Below are 20,542 nucleotides of genomic sequence, written 5' to 3'. Positions count from 1 at the left end.
GAGAAATGCATGAGACAGGGAGTCAACTAACAGAGAGAACCCCTGCATTATGCTCCATTGCCTCAGGCCCTGCACTAATGGAGGGCCAGTAAAATGTGCCAATCATCAATATCTCATCTTCTGGATTGGTTGAACAATAAATCTAGGAAGTTGTGGGTGGATCTGGAAATGGCCCTTGCACCATGCATGTGTTGACACCATGTGGATAACCCCCTGTGATAGAGTGTCAGCCAATTCATGAACCTTCTTGACCTTACAACCTCTATCTATTTGGGATGCATGGATAGACAAATTTAAAGTGTCCCCCAGACCAGGACCTATGACTCTATTATTCCAGACCCCTGTGTTCTCACAGATGTTTTTTTGAGAAATACACTATATTGCATCTCAAGAATGCTCTTACTGAAGGGTATTTACTAGAGATGAGCGAGCGTACTCGGCCACGCCCCTTTTTCGCCCGAGTACCACGATTTTCGAGTACTTCCGTACTCGGGCGAAAAGATTCGGGGGGCGCCGTGGGTGAGTGGGGGGTTGCAGCAGGGAGTGGGGGGGAGAAGGAGATAGAGAGGGCTCCCCCCTGTTCACCGCTGCTACCCCCCGCTCCACCACGCCTCCCCCCGCCCCCCAGCGCCCCACGAATCTTTTTACCCGAGTACTGAAGTACTCGAAAATAGCGGTACTCGATCGAGTAATTACTCGAAACGAGTAGGTTCGTTTATCTCTAGTATTTACCCTAACTAGCTCTTCTTAACACCTTAAGACCTGATTTGAACTTGTGCTGGTTAGAATTTGAACAACTACAGGCATTTATTCAAAATTGGCACATTTACCAAAAGCTGTACACCAGTATACTGGCATACAAAAGTTTCAAATTTTTGCGCAAGCACCTCTTTCACAAAAACTTTATGTCTTTTCTTTTCTCTGTGCCAGCCCCATTACTTGTTTGAAAAGTGAGCAAGGGCTTGTCATAGGGGTGTGGCCTTCCCAGACTGACAGATTTACGTATAATTTACACCGTCAACTGTTGTAAATTATACCAGAAATGTATGACTGTTCGGGATCAGGCGTACCTATCTGTGAAGGCGCATCGAGCTGCCAGGATGTGTTGAATACATGGAGAGGCCTGCGTCTCAAATCCTTGTTCTACAATTATCGGAACTTGTTACAGGGTCCTAATGCACATAGGGCTTCATTCTTCAGTAGATGGAAGGTAGACTTTGGGTGGTCATTTCTCTTTCCCATGATTTTAATTGGTATTTTCAATAACATAACATACAAGTGTAATTATGGTTGTGGACATCAGTATTAATTACAAAGGATAGATTACACATTCTTATACAGCATATGGTCCAAGTATGCAGATTTTTTACATAAATTCATTTGGAACCTGTAATGCTCGGGGTATTTTATTTATAACATTGCTAACATTTGAGACAAATAACATTTAACCAGTGTGTACCATTTTGATAGTTATTGAGCCTTTAGGTGTTGATGGATGGGGGTATAAGTGGAGGGGATGATTTTTAAGATTAACGGAGTATAAGGGTTAAGCCATATGTTCCATTTGTTGGTGAAGGGGGTCTATTTTCCCACCTTGGACTGCTAGCACTTTTTCCTGTAAGCAGTTGTTTGAAACTATCAGTATGATATCTTCTATGTAAGATATTCTATTGCTTTTCCAGTTTCATTTAGAGAATGAATGGTATTTCCTTGGCCATTCAAGCCAAAGAAAAAAATCTACAAGAGCTATTGCCCGGTTGATATTCACCAAATGTTTCCAGGCTCATGAGAGGTGTGTTGGTGCTGTGGTGTACAAAAATACATTTTGCTTTACATTTGTTGGGAATGCCAAGTCACTAAACACTTTAGGGAATGTATACTCCAGATTTACGGTTCTTATTCAGGGAAGCAGGTGCCAAACATACGGCAAGTGACCCTGCTATCTACACTATATTACTGGGCTTAATGCCCAAAGTTAAAAAATTAATTTTTAAGACATCTTCTAACTGCAGCCAGGATGGTAATCCTGCAATATTAGAAGTGGTTCCCCCTCTGTGTGAATGGGCTACAGAACTATATAAAATCATGAGGATGGGAGAACTGATAGCTGAAGCTCATAAGACCTTTATGGACTTGCCTGAATTTGGTGCACTAAACTGGGACTAGAATGGAAGTGCGGTACTCACTGTCTTACCCCTCCCTTTTTTTCTTTTTTACCTCTTTTATTCTCCTTCTGCTGTCTCTTCCTCTCATCTTCTCTCCCTTCCTTTCATTCTCTTTTTATCTTTCTGGTAAGTTTCTTCATTATTATTGCTGAACATTTTATCATCATCATATGGGATATAATTCAGAGGACTAATTAGTTCCGTCAGACTATGGTTTTCATTTTCTTCTTTCTTACCAAAGACTGGATGTTATAGAAAAACTATGTTACATAAAGTGCCTTACTGCAGAGGTGGCTTAAGTCCAGGACTTATATTTGTCAGCATAGAGTTTTCCAGAACTGTATGAACATGCCCAGACTTCTTATACACAAAATAACCGCTTTTATGTTTGCCATTATTTTATCAATCTGATTTGTTTTATTGAAAACTTTTTCAACTCAGAGTGTACATAAAAACTGGATAACATGGCTAGGGCTCTTATTAGCAGGGACTGGGTCAAGACAAATAGCTTAATTGTTATACATGCTCTCAAATTGTCCTCTTTCAGTTCCCAAGAAGACAAAGTTTTCCTATTTGACCTATTACTTTACACTTGTTTAGACTAGGAAGAAAAAAAAATCATTACATTGGAATTGTTAATGGCAAATGTGGAACATCAGACATCAACACATATCACCTATGAACCAGTAACAGGGCTGGAGAAGGAGACTGGCCACAAAATGTGATGAGGGCCTCCACTCTAGCAACAATGTTATTTGAATTGTTCCCATAGGCTTCAAGATATAAGGAAAATGACAGTAAAAAAACCTCTGCAGAAACACTTGTGAAGGAGGTGTTGGTGTGTGTGGTGTGGCGGTGACAGACAGAGGTGGAGGCAGCACATATTTAAGAAAACTGAACTTTTCATCCTTTCATTCTGTCATCCTGCAATTTGTTTTCACTCCATAGGAGGGACCTAGTACTTCAATGTTACATTTCAACATACATCCCAAACCAGGCTGCAACAAGTCACCTGATACTCTGTCTGGTCAATAATGACTCTGCTAACTACAGCCTAGATCTATGGACCCCATCGGGCCTACGTCTCTTCTCCCAAGTCATATGATGTCATAGATGTCAATTTCTCTCACAAGGTCTCTCTCTTGCTTAAACACGCTTGCTTGATATGCCTCCAACATCAGGTGGTTTGTTGTGTCCTTACATTATCATACACATTGCGCAGAATTCCAGATTCACCCAACATTAATAAAATAACTTTTGACTTTAACATACCTCGTCAATAATGAATTCTTCTTCCACTAACTCCAGACTGCAGAACCCAGTTCACACAAGTTATAACCTCACTTTTTTCATTCATAAAGAATAGTCCTCCATGTTTTGCGGTATCCAATAAGCATTATCTTAACCATAGTCCCAATGCAATCATTCCTGTTAGCAGACCTGCAGTCAACCTAAAAATGCCTTTTCATAGTGTGCACACTGAACAGCTTTTAACAAGGCCAGCTTCACGTATATGTGTGTTGCGTGGTGGTACTTGCTTCCTTCAGTTCTAGCTAGTCTGGAATTGGGAGTATTTCTTGACCACATGTTCTCAGAAATTCGAATGGTCATCTTGCTATTGAAGCCACAGCAATGACTCTCTCTCGTATGCAGTTTGTTGCACTTTCAGCCCCCAGTCATCAGGGCCTTTTAAAATTCTTCTGTATTTAGCCCCCAATTATCAGGCCCTCTCGCATTCTGTGTGCAACTTCTGGTCATCCGGTACTCTGGTCTTCTCCTGTGCTTCTCCCCAGCCTGGGGACACTTATGCTCACCCTGATCTACATACACAGTGGCTGCCACAACTTCAACACTACTGTACTCTGATCCCGTTTGCCTTTAAAGTCACTGCTTGCTCTGCCTCCCTCTCCCACAGCTCTCTCCTACTGTGTTCCTCTCAATCCTGTGCTGGGCTATAACCCAGCTCCTAGCCTTTTATACCACAACTTCATGCCAGACTAATCTAATTTCCTTCTATAACAGTATCACCTACTGGGTTGATCAGGGAAATGTGGTGGATATAGTTTATCTTAGTAAAGCATTTGAAAAAGCATCTCATACCATACTTATTGAAAAAATGACCAAATATGGGATTGACAAGGCAACTGTTAGGTGGATTCACAACTGGCTGAGTGGTCATACTCAAAAAGTGGTCATAAATGGCTGCACATCCTAGTGGAAGACTGTATCAAGTGGGGTACCACAAGGCTCTGTCCTAGGCCCAGTGTTGTTCAAAATTTTTATAAATGATCTGGAGGAGGGAATTGATGGGAAACTGATAAAATTTGCCGACAACACAAAGCTAGGAGGGGTAGCTAACACTAGGGAAGATGGAGAGAGTATTCAAAAAGATCTAGAAAATCTTGAACAGTGGGCAGCGACTAACAGAATGGTATTTAACAAGGAGAAAGGCAAAGTCCTACATTTGGGCAAGAAAAATGAAAAAAGCACATACAGAATGGGAGGAATTGAGCTAAGCAACAGCACATGTGAAAAAGACTTGGGTATACTAATAGATCATAGACTGAACATGAGTTAACAATGTGATGCAGCAGCCAAAAAGGCAAACACAATTCTGGGATGTATTAGGAGAAGCATAAAGTCTAGACCATGTGAGGTAATTATCCCCCTCTACTTTTCCTTAGTCAGACCTAATCTGGAACACTGTGTCCAGTTCTGGGCACCCCACTTTAAAAAAGAAATAGACAAACTGGAGCAAGTTCAAATAAGAGTTACCAAGATGGTGAGCGGTCTGCAAATCATGTCCTATGAGGAACAGTTGAAGGATCTGGAAATGTTTAGCTTGCAAAAAAGAAAGCTGAGAGGAGACTTAATAGCTGTCTACAAATATCTGAAGGGCTGTCACAGTGGAGACAGATCAGCCCTATTCTCATTTGTACAAGGAAAGACCAGAAGCATTGGGATGAAACTGAAAGGAAGGAGACACAGATTAGATATTAGAAAAAACTTTCTGACAGTGAGGGTGATCAATAAGTGGAACCGGTTACCACGGGAGGTGGGGAGTTCTCCTTCAATGGAAGTGTTCAAACAAAGTCTGGACAGATATCTGTCTGGGATGATTTAGTTAATCCTGCACTGAACAGGGGGTTGGACCTGATGACCCTGGAGGTCCCTTCCAACTCTACTGTTCTATGATTCTATAAACTTACTTGAATGTTCCAGGGGGCAGAGCTTCCAACATGTGCTCAGAGAACCTGATTGTTCATACGTGCGACTAAATCTTCACCCGTGCATTTGCATCTTTGCATCTCTCCCTCCTTCCTTTCACATGCAGGGTTTTTTCTTAAGCAAAAAATGCATGAGAAATTGTCACAAAAATTGCTTTGTTAAAATAAATAAATAAAAGTGTGACACCACCCTAAAAAATTCTATGAAAAACACTTGAACTTCATGTTTTTTTTTTAAACAAGCATTTCAAAACACTAAATAAATATTGTGTGCAGAAGTCAATACACTGTACTAAGTATAATAATGCAGGTGTAACTGGGAATTTGGCATGGCTCGTTCATAATCTTCCATGTTCTTTTTGTTAGGTCAAAAGGTAATGCAGCTGCTTAACTAGCTACACAGTACAGTTTCCTTGTCTCTCTCTATCTCTATATATATCCATTTATATGTATTATGTATCTACTAAATTTGCATAGACTAACTAATTGTTTTAAATTCCAATAAGAGTGCAAGTAAACACTAGTTTGTTACATGGAGATGCTATCTGCAACCAATAATTGGGGCAAGGATCCCAGACACAGTCATTACCAACATGTCTTAGTTGAGAATGGTCTTTGTTTTCCTATCACTTTGGCAATAAAGGGATTAATCACTCTGACACTGTCATCCTAGCCCTTTTCTCACCTCCCTTGATTAAGGCAGTGAGCAGGTGCCAAAATACTCAGATAGTTACACCTGAGCACTGCAAGATGCTGGCGGGCACCATTTATTACCTGCGGCTATTTATACATTGTGCGAGCAGGTGTGGTGAGCATACAAGCATCTAGGAGAAAATAGAAAGACAATTTATTAACCCTCGGCGTGATGAAGAGAGACAAGCTTTTCTTAGTAGACTATGGACTATCACTTCCCAATGTTGCATAGATTAAAAATTGAACCTATGATCTATATGTGACTATATAGAAAAAAAGTACAAAAAGCTATTTCGATCATTTAAATATAGCAGATGTAATGAATAGCATTTTTTTGGATTTATAGTATTAGCAAATCAGTAATGTTTGGGTTAAAACTCTTGGTTCATCTTCCAGCTTCCCCCAATCACTAGTTTTGCTTTTGTGAGTTGTCACAGCCACTGAGAAATGGTGGGTATTTTTAGCATGTTCTGCTGCTCTCTGCTGATCTCCAGCTACATATTTTTTTCAGTAATGATGGAGAAGTTGATATCTGCAATATTCTTAGACATTGAGAGGAGTGTTGTTTTTTGTGATCTGCTGTCACTGACAGGTTGATTGCAGTAAAAACCCATGTGTACATTCCTATGGCATTAGGTGTACCTCCACCTCTTGTGCTACTACCAGTCAGGACATGTTGTTATTGTGGCTGTAGTCGTGTAATACAATTTCTCTTCATAAATCAGAAAATAAAGTAAAACTTAACAACAAACATAAAAATGCATAGAAACCAGAAACTTTCAACATATACATAGTGCATGCTGAGAGGTACAGATGCCGCAGTCATCGTGAAAACTCGCTTTATTGTTTTAGCATATGGTAGTTAAGCTGTCATATCACATTTAGGTCTTGTTCACATGGGAGACATGGCATCGCAGCGATATCGCATCGCTGGTCCATGCGATATCGCTGCGGTTTCTAGTGGGGATACCGTGATTTTATAGCGCTTTAAAGTTGCATGTGGTGCTACAAAGTCACTCGACTTTGTAGCACCATATGCAAGGATTTTAGAGGAGGGACTTGAAATATAAGCCCTACCCTGAAAAGAAGCCCTATCTGCAGAGTTGTTTTTTAAAAAGGTATACATCATCTTAGATGTATACCTTTTTAAAATATGTATACCTCCCCAGTCCTCAGCACTGTTTTTCATCTATTCTGGCCAGGGATTCAAAAATCCCTGCCTCCTGGAAGCGCTGGCTGTGATTGGCTGACGCTTAGCCAATCAGAGCTGGAGCTCGATGAATCGCTATGATTAGTTCATCGAGCTCTGGCTGTGATTGGCTAAGCATCAGCCAATCAGTGGCAGCACTTCCAGGAGGCAGGGATTTTTTAATCTCCGGCCAGAAGAGATGAAGGAGAATAGTGCCGGGGACCTGGGGAGAAGATACACTGGAGATGACAGTGCTTCTAAAGGTAATGTATACTTCAAAAAACAAAAATTTCCTGCAGCTAGGGCTTAGTTTAGGGCTTTCACAGTAGGATTTCCTACTGTCAAAGTTGCATTGCATCACACGAAAATTGTGCTTTCATGTGATGCAAAAGAGAGCAAGGCTCCAATGGGAAACATGGGCTACAAAACTTCACGAGTCATGTACATATCACTGGACCCGCTAGGTTTTTGCATCAGGATGTTGCATGCTACAAAATTTCGCACATGTGAATTAACCCATAGGAAAGAATGGGCTTCAAATACATGTGATGTGTAGAATTGTAGCAACGCGACTTTGTTGCCGTGTGAACGAGGCCTTAGGCCCAATGTCCATTGGCAGGTTTGAATTGCGAAATACACACGGGACACCTGCACAGAGGATCCGCAATTCAAGCCGTATGTATACCTCTTGACATATTGTGAATAATAGCACTCTTAGTACTGTAGAAAGGTATCTAGATGCAAATATTCCAAACATATGACATATGGGCTCTCCTTTGGCATACAGTATGTCTGCCAAATACTGTGGAAGCCTGTAGATAAAAAAATACTTGACTAGTGAAAAAACATGGATAATTTAAAGAGAACCTCTCACCAGATGCATGCAGCCCTGATCACAGACAGCCTGAACTTGGGAGAAGAGCGTACATTGTAGCTATATGTGTTTAATTCTGCAATATTTTAGAAAAAAAAGGCAAGCTTTCAAAAATCAGGAATCAGGCTAGAAATCTTGGTGGTAGTGCCTTGATGGCCTCTTCCCGCTCAGGTCCCCCAGACTAACAGCTCTATTCCTAAGGTTAAGGGCTGTCAGTGTAGGAGATATGGGTGGGGAGAGGCTGGCGAGGTGCCCCCCGCATGAGCCCTATTCTTAACAGCTTTTTAAAGTATGCTTTTCCTAAAACTCCGCAGCAGTGAAAAAAGTTGAGAGGGAAGTTAATTCTACAAATTGGCTCTGTATGGAAGGTGGGGGAGATGTGTAAATTGTAAAACAACTAGTTTTCACAGGAGAATGGTAGTCGTTAAATCCAGGGTTAATGACTATGAATTTAATATTACAGAGTTTCTCACTTGTGGTAGTGAGAATGTTACACATTTTATCAAGTGTCCTTGTAAGCGACAGTATATTGGTAGGACGTCTGGACGTTTGACAAGAGGAATTGCCGAAAACATTGATAATATAGAAAATGCTTAAGATAAGCAAAAAATATCACAACAGTTTAGAGATTAGCATAATTAGCAAAACTGGTCTTCTCAGCCATAAGTAGGGTTAAAAAGGACTGGCCAGTAGGACATTATATGGCTGAGATGTCAAGGGTAGAGTCTAAAATGATCTCTGAGTTTAAAGCAAGTGGGTCTATACACTTCTGTATGGCCATATTAATGCACTTTGTAATGTACATTGTGCATTAATTATGAGCCATACAGAAGTTATCAGAAGTTATTCACTTACCTGTTCCGTTGCTAGCGTCCTCGTCTCCATGGTGCCGTCTAATTTTCAGCGTCTAATCGCCCGATTAGACGCGCTTGCGCAGTCCGGTCTTCTTCTTTTCTGAATGGGGCCGCTCGTGCCGGAGAGCGGCTCCTTGTAGCTCCGCCCCGTCACGTGTGCCGATTCCAGCCAATCAGGAGGCTGGAATTGGCAATGGACCGCACAGAAGCCCTGCGGTCCACCGAGGGAGAAGATCCCGGCGGCCATCTTCACCAGGTAAGTAAGAAGTCACCGGAGCGCGGGGATTCAGGTAAGCACTATCCCGTTTTCTTTTTTAACCCCTGCATCGGGTTTGTCTCGCGCCGAACGGGGGGGGGGGGGCTATTGAAAAAAAAAACCCCCGTTTCGGCGCGGGACAACCCCTTTAAGTTGGAAATCCCTAGAGGACTGAATGTGGAGTTGGAAATTTCTGTTTTTGGGGGGAGGTCAGTTGCAGATTCTTTATGTAGTTCCATAATTTTAATTTATTTTTTATTACTTATTTGGATAATATATTATATGTTTTTATATGTGCGTGCAAATTCCTACTATGTGTTTGAGGTATGTTGTAAAATTGTATCAATGAATGCAAATCCACAAATCCAGTTCATACTTTTTATACAACTCAAAAGGGAATAAATATAGAAGGAGTTTAATGGAGTTTAATCACCACTGAGGAAGAAGCGAAGTTCACTTGGAAACACGTCTGGAAGAGAAATTATAACCGTGTAACTTTTAAGTGGACTTAAGATACTTTTATCAAGAACAGCGGTTCCAGTACATTGTCAACAATACTATAGTTTGTCACATTTTATTGCATTATATGTGTTTCCCTGCGGCTTATCAAATTACAGTTGTTTTAGTTGTATCTTATGATTTGTTATTAAATTGTGTTTTTTATTTAAATGCGATAGAATCAACTGAGTATGAGTTTCGAAGAGTACAGTATAGGTCAGTGATGGGCAACCTTTTTTGCTCGGTGTGTCAAAATTCGCCAAAAAACCAAGCATAACTCAGGTGGTGTGTTACTTCGAGAGAAAAAAAAACATAAATTCACAATATTTATAGTTTAAATAACAAAAATGTTATTGTAATGTATAACTGTAGTTAAAAAATCCAAAACACCCATAGCACAGGCCCTTGCCTCTCGCAGCGTCCCCCTCACTTATCTCAGTAATGATGAGCCCCCAGCGGTGACAGTGCCCCCACAGCGCCCCCCAGCAGCGACAGCGTCCCCCCCCACAGTGGCCCCCCAGCAGTAATGGCCCACCACAGCGGCCTCCAGCATTAACTGCCCCCCACAGCAGCCACCAGCAGTGACAGCACCACCCACAGCGGCCCCCAGCAGTGACAGCACCCCCCCAAAGCGGCCCACAATGGCCCCCAGCAGCAACAGCGGCCCCCCAGCAATGACAGCGCCCCCAGCAGCAACAGCGCCCCCCCCACAGCAGCTCCTCTGCAGTATCTGCCCCCCACAGAGGCCCCTAGCAGTAACTGCCCCCCACAGCAGCCCCCCAGCAGTGACTGACCCGCACAGCAGCCCCCAGCAGTGACTGACCCCCATAGCGGCCCCCCAGCAGTGACTACCCCCCACAGCGGGCCTCCAGCAGTAACTGCCCCCCACAGCAGACCCCCAGCAGCAACAGTGGCCCCCCAGCAGTAATTGCCCCCCACAGAGGCCCCCAGCATTAACTGCCACCCACAGCAGCCCCCCAGCAGTGACTCACCCCCACAGCAGCCCCCCAGCAGTGACTGACCCCCAGAGCATCCCCGCAGCAGTGACTGACCCCCACCGTGGCCCCCCAGCAGTGACTCACCCCCACAGCAGCCCCCCAGCAGTGACTGACCCCCAGAGCATCCCCGTAGCAGTGACTGACCCCCACAGTGGCTCCACAGCAGTGACAGTGCCCCCCAAGACCCACATACTTACCTCCTGCAAGCTCCGCTCCTCCTGTGCCCGGCGCGCCACTAAAAGAGATGATCTCCGGCGCACACTCTCGCAAAACCAACAGGTAGGAGACGTCAGGGGACGGGGGGAGGAGGATCCCAGCTGCACACTGACATCACAGTGTGTGCTGGGATCAGCGCTGCTAGTGGTGCTGGTTAGTGAATACCAGCAGGGGAGCTACAGCCTCTGCCGGTATTCACTAATGGGGTGAGCGGCCGCGTGGCAGCGACTATGGCTGCGTGTGTCAGTGCTGAGACGCGTGTCATAGGTTTGCCATCACGGGTATAGGTTATATAATTTACTACTGTGTGAAGATGCCGCAGAATCATACTCAATGTTCCATTCTCTAGGTGGTGAGCAAGTGTTAGTAGTTTGGTTTGAAACTACGCAATGTTTCAAAATAGAACATATCGGCTGCGATGTACTTTCCTGTTCCCATTTCATACTGCCTGTGCCTCGTAGGCCTGGACTGTGGTGACAAAGTGTGATGCAGGGAAGTAGCATAAGTGACCTGCAGAAATAGACGAATGTAGCAAGAGCCACAGAGTATTTTGTACTTGTGAGCTGTTGAGTGCTGCATTGTGTGGTCATGAGGCAAGTGATTGGTCCCCACAGTGTAAGTAAATGAGAAACCTGGACTGTGTGGAAGTTGAACCCTTATAGCAAGGATGCATTAGAGACTCTGAAAAAGTCACCAAAAAAGAAAGCCACACCTGTAACTGAATATTGCTGCTACTCATGTGATGCGCCTCTCTGAACGGAGAAGAACTTCAATTTAGCTGCTTATTTCAGTTTTTGAATAGTTTTTGTGTAGCTGTCAGGCCATTTGCTGTAACATTGAAAATGGGAAGATGGAACAATACCTCTGCAGCGCCACCTATTGTAAGGCAGCATTTCGGCAAGTCAATGTCAGACTTTTTAAACAAGCCTTGCAACAATGACTGGAAATTGTGAGACAAAGCCTGAATAACCATACACATACAAATGTTTCGGGATGATTGCTCCTCATCAGTGTGCAGTAGTGTCTGCCTTGGTTAGTGAGAGGCCTATGACGTGGGTCAGGAAGGCTATTGTTTCTCCTTAGGAAAGGCACCTAGAAGGTATGAGGAGACATACCATTGAAGAAATGTACTGCCTGCCCTCCTATGGAGTGATCCTGCAATTGAGTAAGAAAATGTAGTTGTCAGCATCCTGTTGTCAAAACATTTTTTAGGAAACCCTTGTTAGCTATGCCACCAAGTGGCTGTGATCTGTCCTATGCTTTTCAGTCTCACAAAGACAGCCTCTTTTATGTTTTTGTTAGAGAGTATGGATGTCCCAGAGGGCCATGTCTGGCATTTGGGAGTCATTTTTTCAGAGCAGCTAACAGTGGTTCTCAGTCCAGTAATGCCCCATTTAGATACAACGATTATCGTTCATAAAATTCATCAAACACACTAAAATGAACGAAAATCATTCAGTTTAAATGCGGGCAAACGACTGAAGGACAAGCGAGAATCGTGAGGTTCTCGTTTGTCATTTAGTTTCAGCCGCCATAAAAACCAGCATCGGCTCGGACACTTATCATGGCGTTTAAACACTGATTGTTCAGTGTTTCATATAGGACTGCATGGTTCTCAACAAGAATCGGCAGTCTAAATGGGCTGCCTGAGTGCAAACGGGGTGGTGGTGATGATGTTACTAACTCGTTCTGTTGGGCAAATGAGAATCGAGAGATTCCTGGTTGGTGTAATAAGGCTATTAGTTAAGCCATACGAGTCTTAAATGGTTTGTGGTGCTGGAGGACAGTGACAATGATGGCTCTGGGAAGAGGATAACAGATATTTTCTTTACTGAAGCTTCTCTGGAAGAATACAACAGTGCAACAAGTTCAATAATGCAGGATTCTTGCAACTAAACTTCAAGTGAATCAGGCAGGTCCATATATCAGTTTCCTCAACATCTCCCTGATTAAGTATATGTCAGAGCTTGTCTCCTCAGTTCACTCGCTCTTAGTATACTACTTGATCTTCATATGACAGTTCTCTACTGAGTTAGGACTGTCTCTCCGATCTGCAGCTGTCCTCTCTCCAATGTGTCGGTATCATTTTGTGGCTGGATGTCCTACTGCACAATCTGCTGTGTGATTTCTGCCTTTGCACATAAGCATTTTGCAGGTAGACAAACTTCTAGCTTTCTCCTTGCATACTCTGCTCTTTCACTGCATGGGAAGGACTTCCTCTTCCCATTCCAGAGAGCATCTCTTCTTCCAGAGCAGGGGCTTTCTCTCTTATCTGCATACAGACAGCCCTTTGGCTTCTTCTAGTGGCTACTGCAGATTACAAGTTGGCAACGCTTTCTTAATAGCAACTTTCCCGATTAAAATCAGCTGTTTATCAACAGCCAGTTTCTGCTTTAACTTTGATTGGAAATGCGTTTCTCTTTGTGAGATAACCCTGTTAAAGAGAATATGTAATCAGAAAATGATATACCACTTAAATCAAGGTTTTATGTTAAGCATATATTTTAAGAATTTTGGTGATTTTTAAAATTACTTTACAATGAAAGATACACTTAAATCTAGATAGCATTAGATCACAGAGCTGACAATAGGTGATAGGGACAGCTCACTTCTTCCCAGTGACCCTTGCACAGGTTACAAAACATGTCTAGAACATTATCCCATAGAATTCAATGAACATCACCCGTCTGCTGTTTCCTATATCCATGTGGCTGATACAAAGCATATTTCTCAAAATTATGCAGTCACCACACATATAGGATGTTCATTCATGTTTGCCACTATATAGCAAAATCATCAATCGGACTCAAAACGACATTTGTTTAACAGATGAACATTTTAGCTTTGTGAAACATACCTCAAACAAATAAAATTATTTTGTTTATTGCATATGTTTTCTCATGCCATCAATAGAAGAGCGTATTTTAGCTATTCTTCAGTAAAAGTATATCAATTCAGTACCTATGTCAGAAAACAGTCTGGATTTCAATCGAATTGAAAATTTATGGTGGAAATTACAAAAATTGGTCCATGAAAAGGCTTCATTTGGCTAACCAGATTTGTCAATTACTTTTAGAGAAAATTGGAACCCACTTAATATTGGTTATCACTAGAGATGAGCGAACCTACTCGGCCATGCCCCTTTTTCGCCCGAGCACCGCGATTTTCGAGTACTTCCATACTCGGGCGAAAAGATTCGGGGGGCGCCGTGGGTGAGTGGGGGGTTGCAGGGGGAGTGGGGGGGAGAGGGAGAGAGAGAGGGCTCCCCCCTGTTCCCCGCTGCTACCACCCGCTCCGCCACGCCTCCCCCCGCCCCCCGGCGCCCCCTGAATCTTTTCACCCGAGTACGAAAGTACTCGAAAATCGCGGTGCTCGATCGAGTAATTACTCGAAACGAGTAGGTTCGCTCATCTCTAGTTATCACTAGTGAAATCAATTTAGGTTGTGATAAAAGCTGGAGGTAGACAACAAAAAGTACTGGCGGAAATTTCTTTTGTTGATTCCATATTTTTTCTCAACATTGAGGGGTTCTATAATCTTTTTTCTTCGACTTAATCTGAAAAAGACAAATGGCATCAATAAAAACAATTTATGTTCCTTTATTCGAGGTGTTTCACAAAGCAAAAATGGTCTCAGCTATTAAAGAAAGTGTTTGATCTCATATCTGTGGTTTTGTGTTTTTGCTATAAAGTAACACACTTGGGTGACCATCCTCTATTTATGGTGATTCCATGATTCTTGCCAGGGATTCGAAAACGGTAATGACTATGCCTAGTACTCCAGCACATTACAGCTCAGTTACATTCCATTTACTGGAACCTGACAAGCCTTTTAATGAATCTCTAGACCAAACTTGTCACATGGACTTATTCTTCATTTGATATGTGTCCCAAGGAGGCAAACTTTGTTTTTATCAGAATATATTTATAATGTAGCAATTAGTTATTATTTCTATAAAAAGTCAATGTAGTTTACAACGATTTTCTTCTGAGAATAATTCAGTCATGCTCCTCAAATGAACTATTAAACAAGACACAGCAATCAATTCTCTTATATCTGGATATGTACCTGCAGTTCTGTGCCAAGTGCTGTTGTGAGAGCAGGATCTCCTGAAAGACAATCTCCTCAATTGTTATGGCTCACTTGCTAAATCTGTTAGGACTATTTAGTAAACATGCCTTTGATATAAAACTTAATTTGATGAGCTCATCATCATGCAGATGAGCAATACCTCTATTTTCCATAATATACCCATAGTAGCATTCCTCTTCCATTTAGTACGCAAGATGTCATGCAGATATTAGCATAGATGTACTCATAATGAAGACATATATTTCCGCAAAGTCTAAATTTATTTATGCAGTTCTTCTTTTCTATAGTGCAAACTGCATATAAGGGGGGTGAAAAAGTTTACCTAGTGTCGTTGGGTAAATGCCATAGCTACTCAAGTTTATTGTGCTTTTGATAATGTTTAATTAGGAAAGTGAAATAAATGCTGAGGTTTATTAAGAAAAATGCTGTAGTGATTGATAATTATTGCATTACTGCTGGTGGTTATTGTATGTTGCTATTATGCAGTATGTAAATGATCATTGTTACAGGTACTGTTGTGACCCTCTTGGGGACATTGTGTTTGTGATCCAAAGGCTTGAATAATCGGCCATCATGCTGGGTGGCGCATGTGAGTCGGCAGATGAATGGTAGGGCATGGCTGACCTTGCAAAGATGTGTCTGGTATAAATGGTGGAGTGTGGCATATATGCATGTAGCAGAGCAGTGCAGAGTGAAGTTGGACGCTGTAGTGTTGTGCCACAGAAGAAAAGTGGGACAGTGAAGTTAGCTGATGTAGTTCAGTAAGCCGCTGTGAAAAGTGAACTGCTGAGTCGAGTGCTCCATTATATCGAGTGAGCCATGGTTGCAGAGCAAGCCATTGTTGTAAATATGAGATGAGCGAGCACCAAAATGCTCGAGTGCTCGTTACTTGGGACGAAGTTTTCGCGATGCTCGAGGGTTCGTTTCGAGTAACGAACCCCATTGAAGTCAATGGGCGACCCGAGCATTTTTGTATATCGCTGATGCTCGCTAAGGTTTCCATTTGTGAAAATCTGGGAAATTCAAGAAAGTGATGGGAACGACACAGCAACGGATAGGGCAGGCGAGGGGCTACATGTTGGGCTGCATCTCAAGTTCCCAGGTCCAACTATTAAGCCACAATAGCGGCAAGAGTGCCCCCCCCTCCCAACAACTTTTACTTCTGAAAAGCCCTCATTAGCAATGCATACCTTAGCTAAGCACCACACTACCTCCAACAAAGCACAATCACTGCCTGCATGACACTCCGCTGCCACTTCTCCTGGGTTACATGCTGCCCAACCCCCCCCCCCCCCCCCGCATGACCCAGTGTCCACAGCGCACACCAAACTGTCCCTACGCAGCCTTCAGCTGCACTCATGCCACACGCTGGCCTCATGGCCACACCACCCTCATGTCTATTTATAAGTGCGTCTGCCATGAGGAGGAACCGCAGGCACACACTGCAGAGGGTTGGCACGGCTAGGCAGCGACCCTCTTTAAAAGGGGCGGGGCGTTAGCCCACAATGCTGTACAGAAGCAATGAGAAATATAATCCTGTGCCACCGCCATCTGGAGCTGCACACGTGGGCATAGCAATGGGGAACCTATGTGCCACACACTATTCATTCTGTCAAGGTGTCTGCATGCCCCAGTCAGACCGTGGTTTTTTAGAAATAGTCACAGGCAGGTACAACTCTGCAATGGGAATTCCGTGTGCACCCACAGCATGGGTGGCTCTCTGGAACCCACCGGCTGTACATAAATGTATCCCATTGCAGTGCCCATCACAGCTGAGGTAACGTCCGATTAAATTCAGGTGGGCTTCGGCCCACACTGCATGCCCCAGTCAGACTGGGGTTCTTTAGAAGTGGACACATGCAGTTACAACTCCGTGTGGACCGACAGCATGGGTGGGTGCCAGGAAGCCACCGGCGGTACATAAATATATCCCATTGCATTGCCCATCACAGCTGAGGTAATGTCATGTTTAATGCAGATGGGCTTCGGCCCACACTGCATGCCCCAGTCAGACTGGGGTTCTTTAGAAGTGGACACATGCAGTTACAACTCCGTGTGGACCGACAGCATGGCTGGCTCCCTGGAACCCACCGGCTGTACATAAATGTATCCCATTGCAGTGCCCATCACAGCTGAGGTAACGTCCGATTAAATGCAGGTGGGCTTCGGCCCACACTGCATGCCCCAGTCAGACTGGGGTTCTTTAGAAGTGGACACATGCAGTTACAACTCCGTGTGGACCGACAGCATGGGTGGGTGCCAGGAAGCCACCGGCGGTACATAAATATATCCCATTGCATTGCCCATCACAGCTGAGGTAATGTCATGTTTAATGCAGGTGGGCTTCGGCCCACACTGCATGCCCCAGTCAGACTGGGGTTCTTTAGAAGTGGACACATGCAGTTACAACTCCGTGTGGACCGACAGCATGGGTGGCTCCCTGGAACCCACCGGCTGTACATAAATGTATCCCATTGCAGTGCCCATCACAGCTGATGTAACGTCAGCTTTAATGCAGGTGGGCAAAAAATTAATTGGATTACACTGTAGGCAAGGGCCCCAAAAAATTGGTGTACCAACAGTACTAATGTACGTCAGAAAAATTGCCCATGCCCAACCAAGAGGGCAGGTGAAACCCATTAATCACTTTGGTTAATGTGGCTTAATTTATAACTATGCCTGGAGGCAGCCCAGTTAAAATAAAAATTGGTTCAGGTGTAAGTTTCAACACTTTAATGAGCATTGAAACGTATAAAAATAGTTTACAAAAATTATATGACTGAGCCTTGTGGGCCTAAGAAAAATTGCCCGTTCGGCGTGATTACGTGAGGTTTCAGGAGGAGGAGCAGGAGGAGGAGGATGAATATTATACACAGATTGATGAAGCTAAAAGGTCCACGTTTTTGATGGTGATAGAGAACGATGCTTCCATCCGCGGGTGCAGCCTACGTATTGTTTAGATATCGCTGCTGTCCGCTGGTGGAGAAGAGAAGTCTGGGGAAATCCAGGCTTTGTTCAGCTTGATGAGTGTAAGCCTGTCGGCACTGTCGGTTGACAGGCGGGTACGCTTATCTGTGATGATTCCCCCAGCCGCACTAAACACCCTCTCTGACAAGACGCTAGTCGCAGGACAAGCAAGCACCTCCAGGGCATACAGCGCGAGTTCAGGCCACGTGTCCAGCTTCGACACCCAGTAGTTGTAGGGGGCAGAGGCGTCACGGAGGACGGTCGTGCGATCGGCTACGTACTCCCTCACCATCCTTTTACAGTGCTCCCGCCGACTCAGCCTTGACTGGGGAGCGGTGACACAGTCTTGCTGGGGAGCCAGAAAGCTGTCAAAGGCCTTAGAGAGTGTTCCCCTGCCTGTGCTGTACATGCTGCCTGATCTCTGCGCCTCCCCTGCTACCTGGCCCTCGGAACTGCGCCTTCGGCCACTAGCACTGTCGGATGGGAATTTTACCATCAGTTTGTCCGCCAGGGTCCTGTGGTATAGCATCACTCTCGAACCCCTTTCCTCTTCGGGTATGAGAGTGGAAAGGTTCTCCTTATACCGTGGGTCGAGCAGTGTGTACACCCAGTAATCCATAGTGGCCAGAATGCATGTAACGCGAGGGTCACGAGAAAGGCATCCTAACATGAAGTCAGCCATGTGTGCCAGGGTACCTGTACGCAACACATGGCTGTCCTCACTAGGAAGATCACTTTCAGGATCCTCCTCCTCCTCCTCAGGCCATACACGCTGAAAGGATGACAGGCAAGCAGCATGTGTACCCTCAGCAGTGGGCCAAGCTGTCTCTTCCCCCTCCTCCTCATCCTCCTCATGCTCCTCCTCCTCCTCCTCAACGCGCTGAGATATAGACAGGAGGGTGCTCTGACTATCCAGCGACATACTGTCTTCCCCCGCCTCCGTTTCCGAGCGCAAAGCGTCTGCCTTTATGCTTTGCAGGGAACTTCTCAAGAGGCATAGCAGAGGAATGGTGACGCTAATGATTGCAGCATCGCCGCTCACCATCTGGGTAGACTCCTCAAAGTTTCCAAGGACCTGGCAGATGTCTGCCAACCAGGCCCACTCTTCTGTAAAGAATTGAGGAGGCTGACTCCCACTGCGCCGCCCATGTTGGAGTTGGTATTCCACTATAGCTCTATGCTGCTCATAGAGCCTGGCCAACATGTGGAGCGTAGAGTTCCACCGTGTACGCACGTCGCAGAGCAGTCAGTGCACTGGCAGATGAAACCGATGTTGCAGGGTGGCAGCGTCCGTGTGGGACTTGCGGAAATGTGCGCAGAGCCGGCGCACCTTTCCGAGCAGGTCTGACAAGCGTGGGTAGCTTTTCAGAAAGCGCTGAACCACCAAATTAAAGACGTGGGCCAGGCATGGCACGTGCGTGAGGCTGCCGAGCTGCAGAGCCGCCACCAGGTTACGGCCGTTGTCACACACGACCATGCCCGGTTGGAGGCTCAGCGGTGCAAGCCAGCGGTCGGTCTGCTCTGTCAGACCCTGCAGCAGTTCGTGGGCCGTGTGCCTCTTCTCTCCTAAGCTGAGCAGTTTCAGCACGGCTTGCTGACGCTTGCCCACTGCTGTGCTGCCACGACGCACGACACTGACTGCTGGCGACGTGCTGCTGCTGACACATCTTGATTGCGAGACAGAGGTTGCGTAGGAGGAGGAGGAGGAGGGTGGTTTAGTGGAGGAAGCATACACCTCCGCAGGTACCACCACCAAGCTGGGGCCCACAATTCTGGGGGTGGGTAGGACGTGAGCGGTCCCAGGCTCTGACTCTGTCCCAGCCTCCACTAAATTCACCCAATGTGCCGTCTGGGAGATATAGTGGCCCTGCCCGCCTGTGCTTGTCCACGTGTCCGTTGTTAAGTGGACCTTGCCAGTAACCGCGTTGGTGAGGGCGCGTACAATGTTGCGGGAGACGTGGTCGTGCAGGGCTGGGATGGCACATCGGGAAAAATAGTGGCGACTGGGAACTGAGTAGCGCGGGGCCGCCGCCGCCATCATACTTTTGAAGGACTCCGTTTCCACAACCCTATACGGCAGCATCTCCAGGCTGATCAATTTGGCTATGTGCACGTTTAACGCTTGAGCGTGCGGGTGCGTGGTGGCGTACTTGCGCTACGTACTCCCTCACCATCCTTTTACAGTGCTCCCGCCGACTCAGCCTTGACTGGGGAGCGGTGACACAGTCTTGCTGGGGAGCCAGAAAGCTGTCAAAGGCCTTAGAGAGTGTTCCCCTGCCTGTGCTGTACATGCTGCCTGATCTCTGCGCCTCCCCTGCTACCTGGCCCTCGGAACTGCGCCTTCGGCCACTAGCACTGTCGGATGGGAATTTTACCATCAGTTTGTCCGCCAGGGTCCTGTGGTATAGCATCACTCTCGAACCCCTTTCCTCTTCGGGTATGAGAGTGGAAAGGTTCTCCTTATACCGTGGGTCGAGCAGTGTGTACACCCAGTAATCCATAGTGGCCAGAAT

Source organism: Eleutherodactylus coqui, chromosome 2, assembly GCF_035609145.1.
Source record: "Eleutherodactylus coqui strain aEleCoq1 chromosome 2, aEleCoq1.hap1, whole genome shotgun sequence".
Lineage (NCBI taxonomy): Eukaryota > Metazoa > Chordata > Amphibia > Anura > Eleutherodactylidae > Eleutherodactylus > Eleutherodactylus coqui.
Note: the sequence above shows the minus strand (reverse complement) of the source record.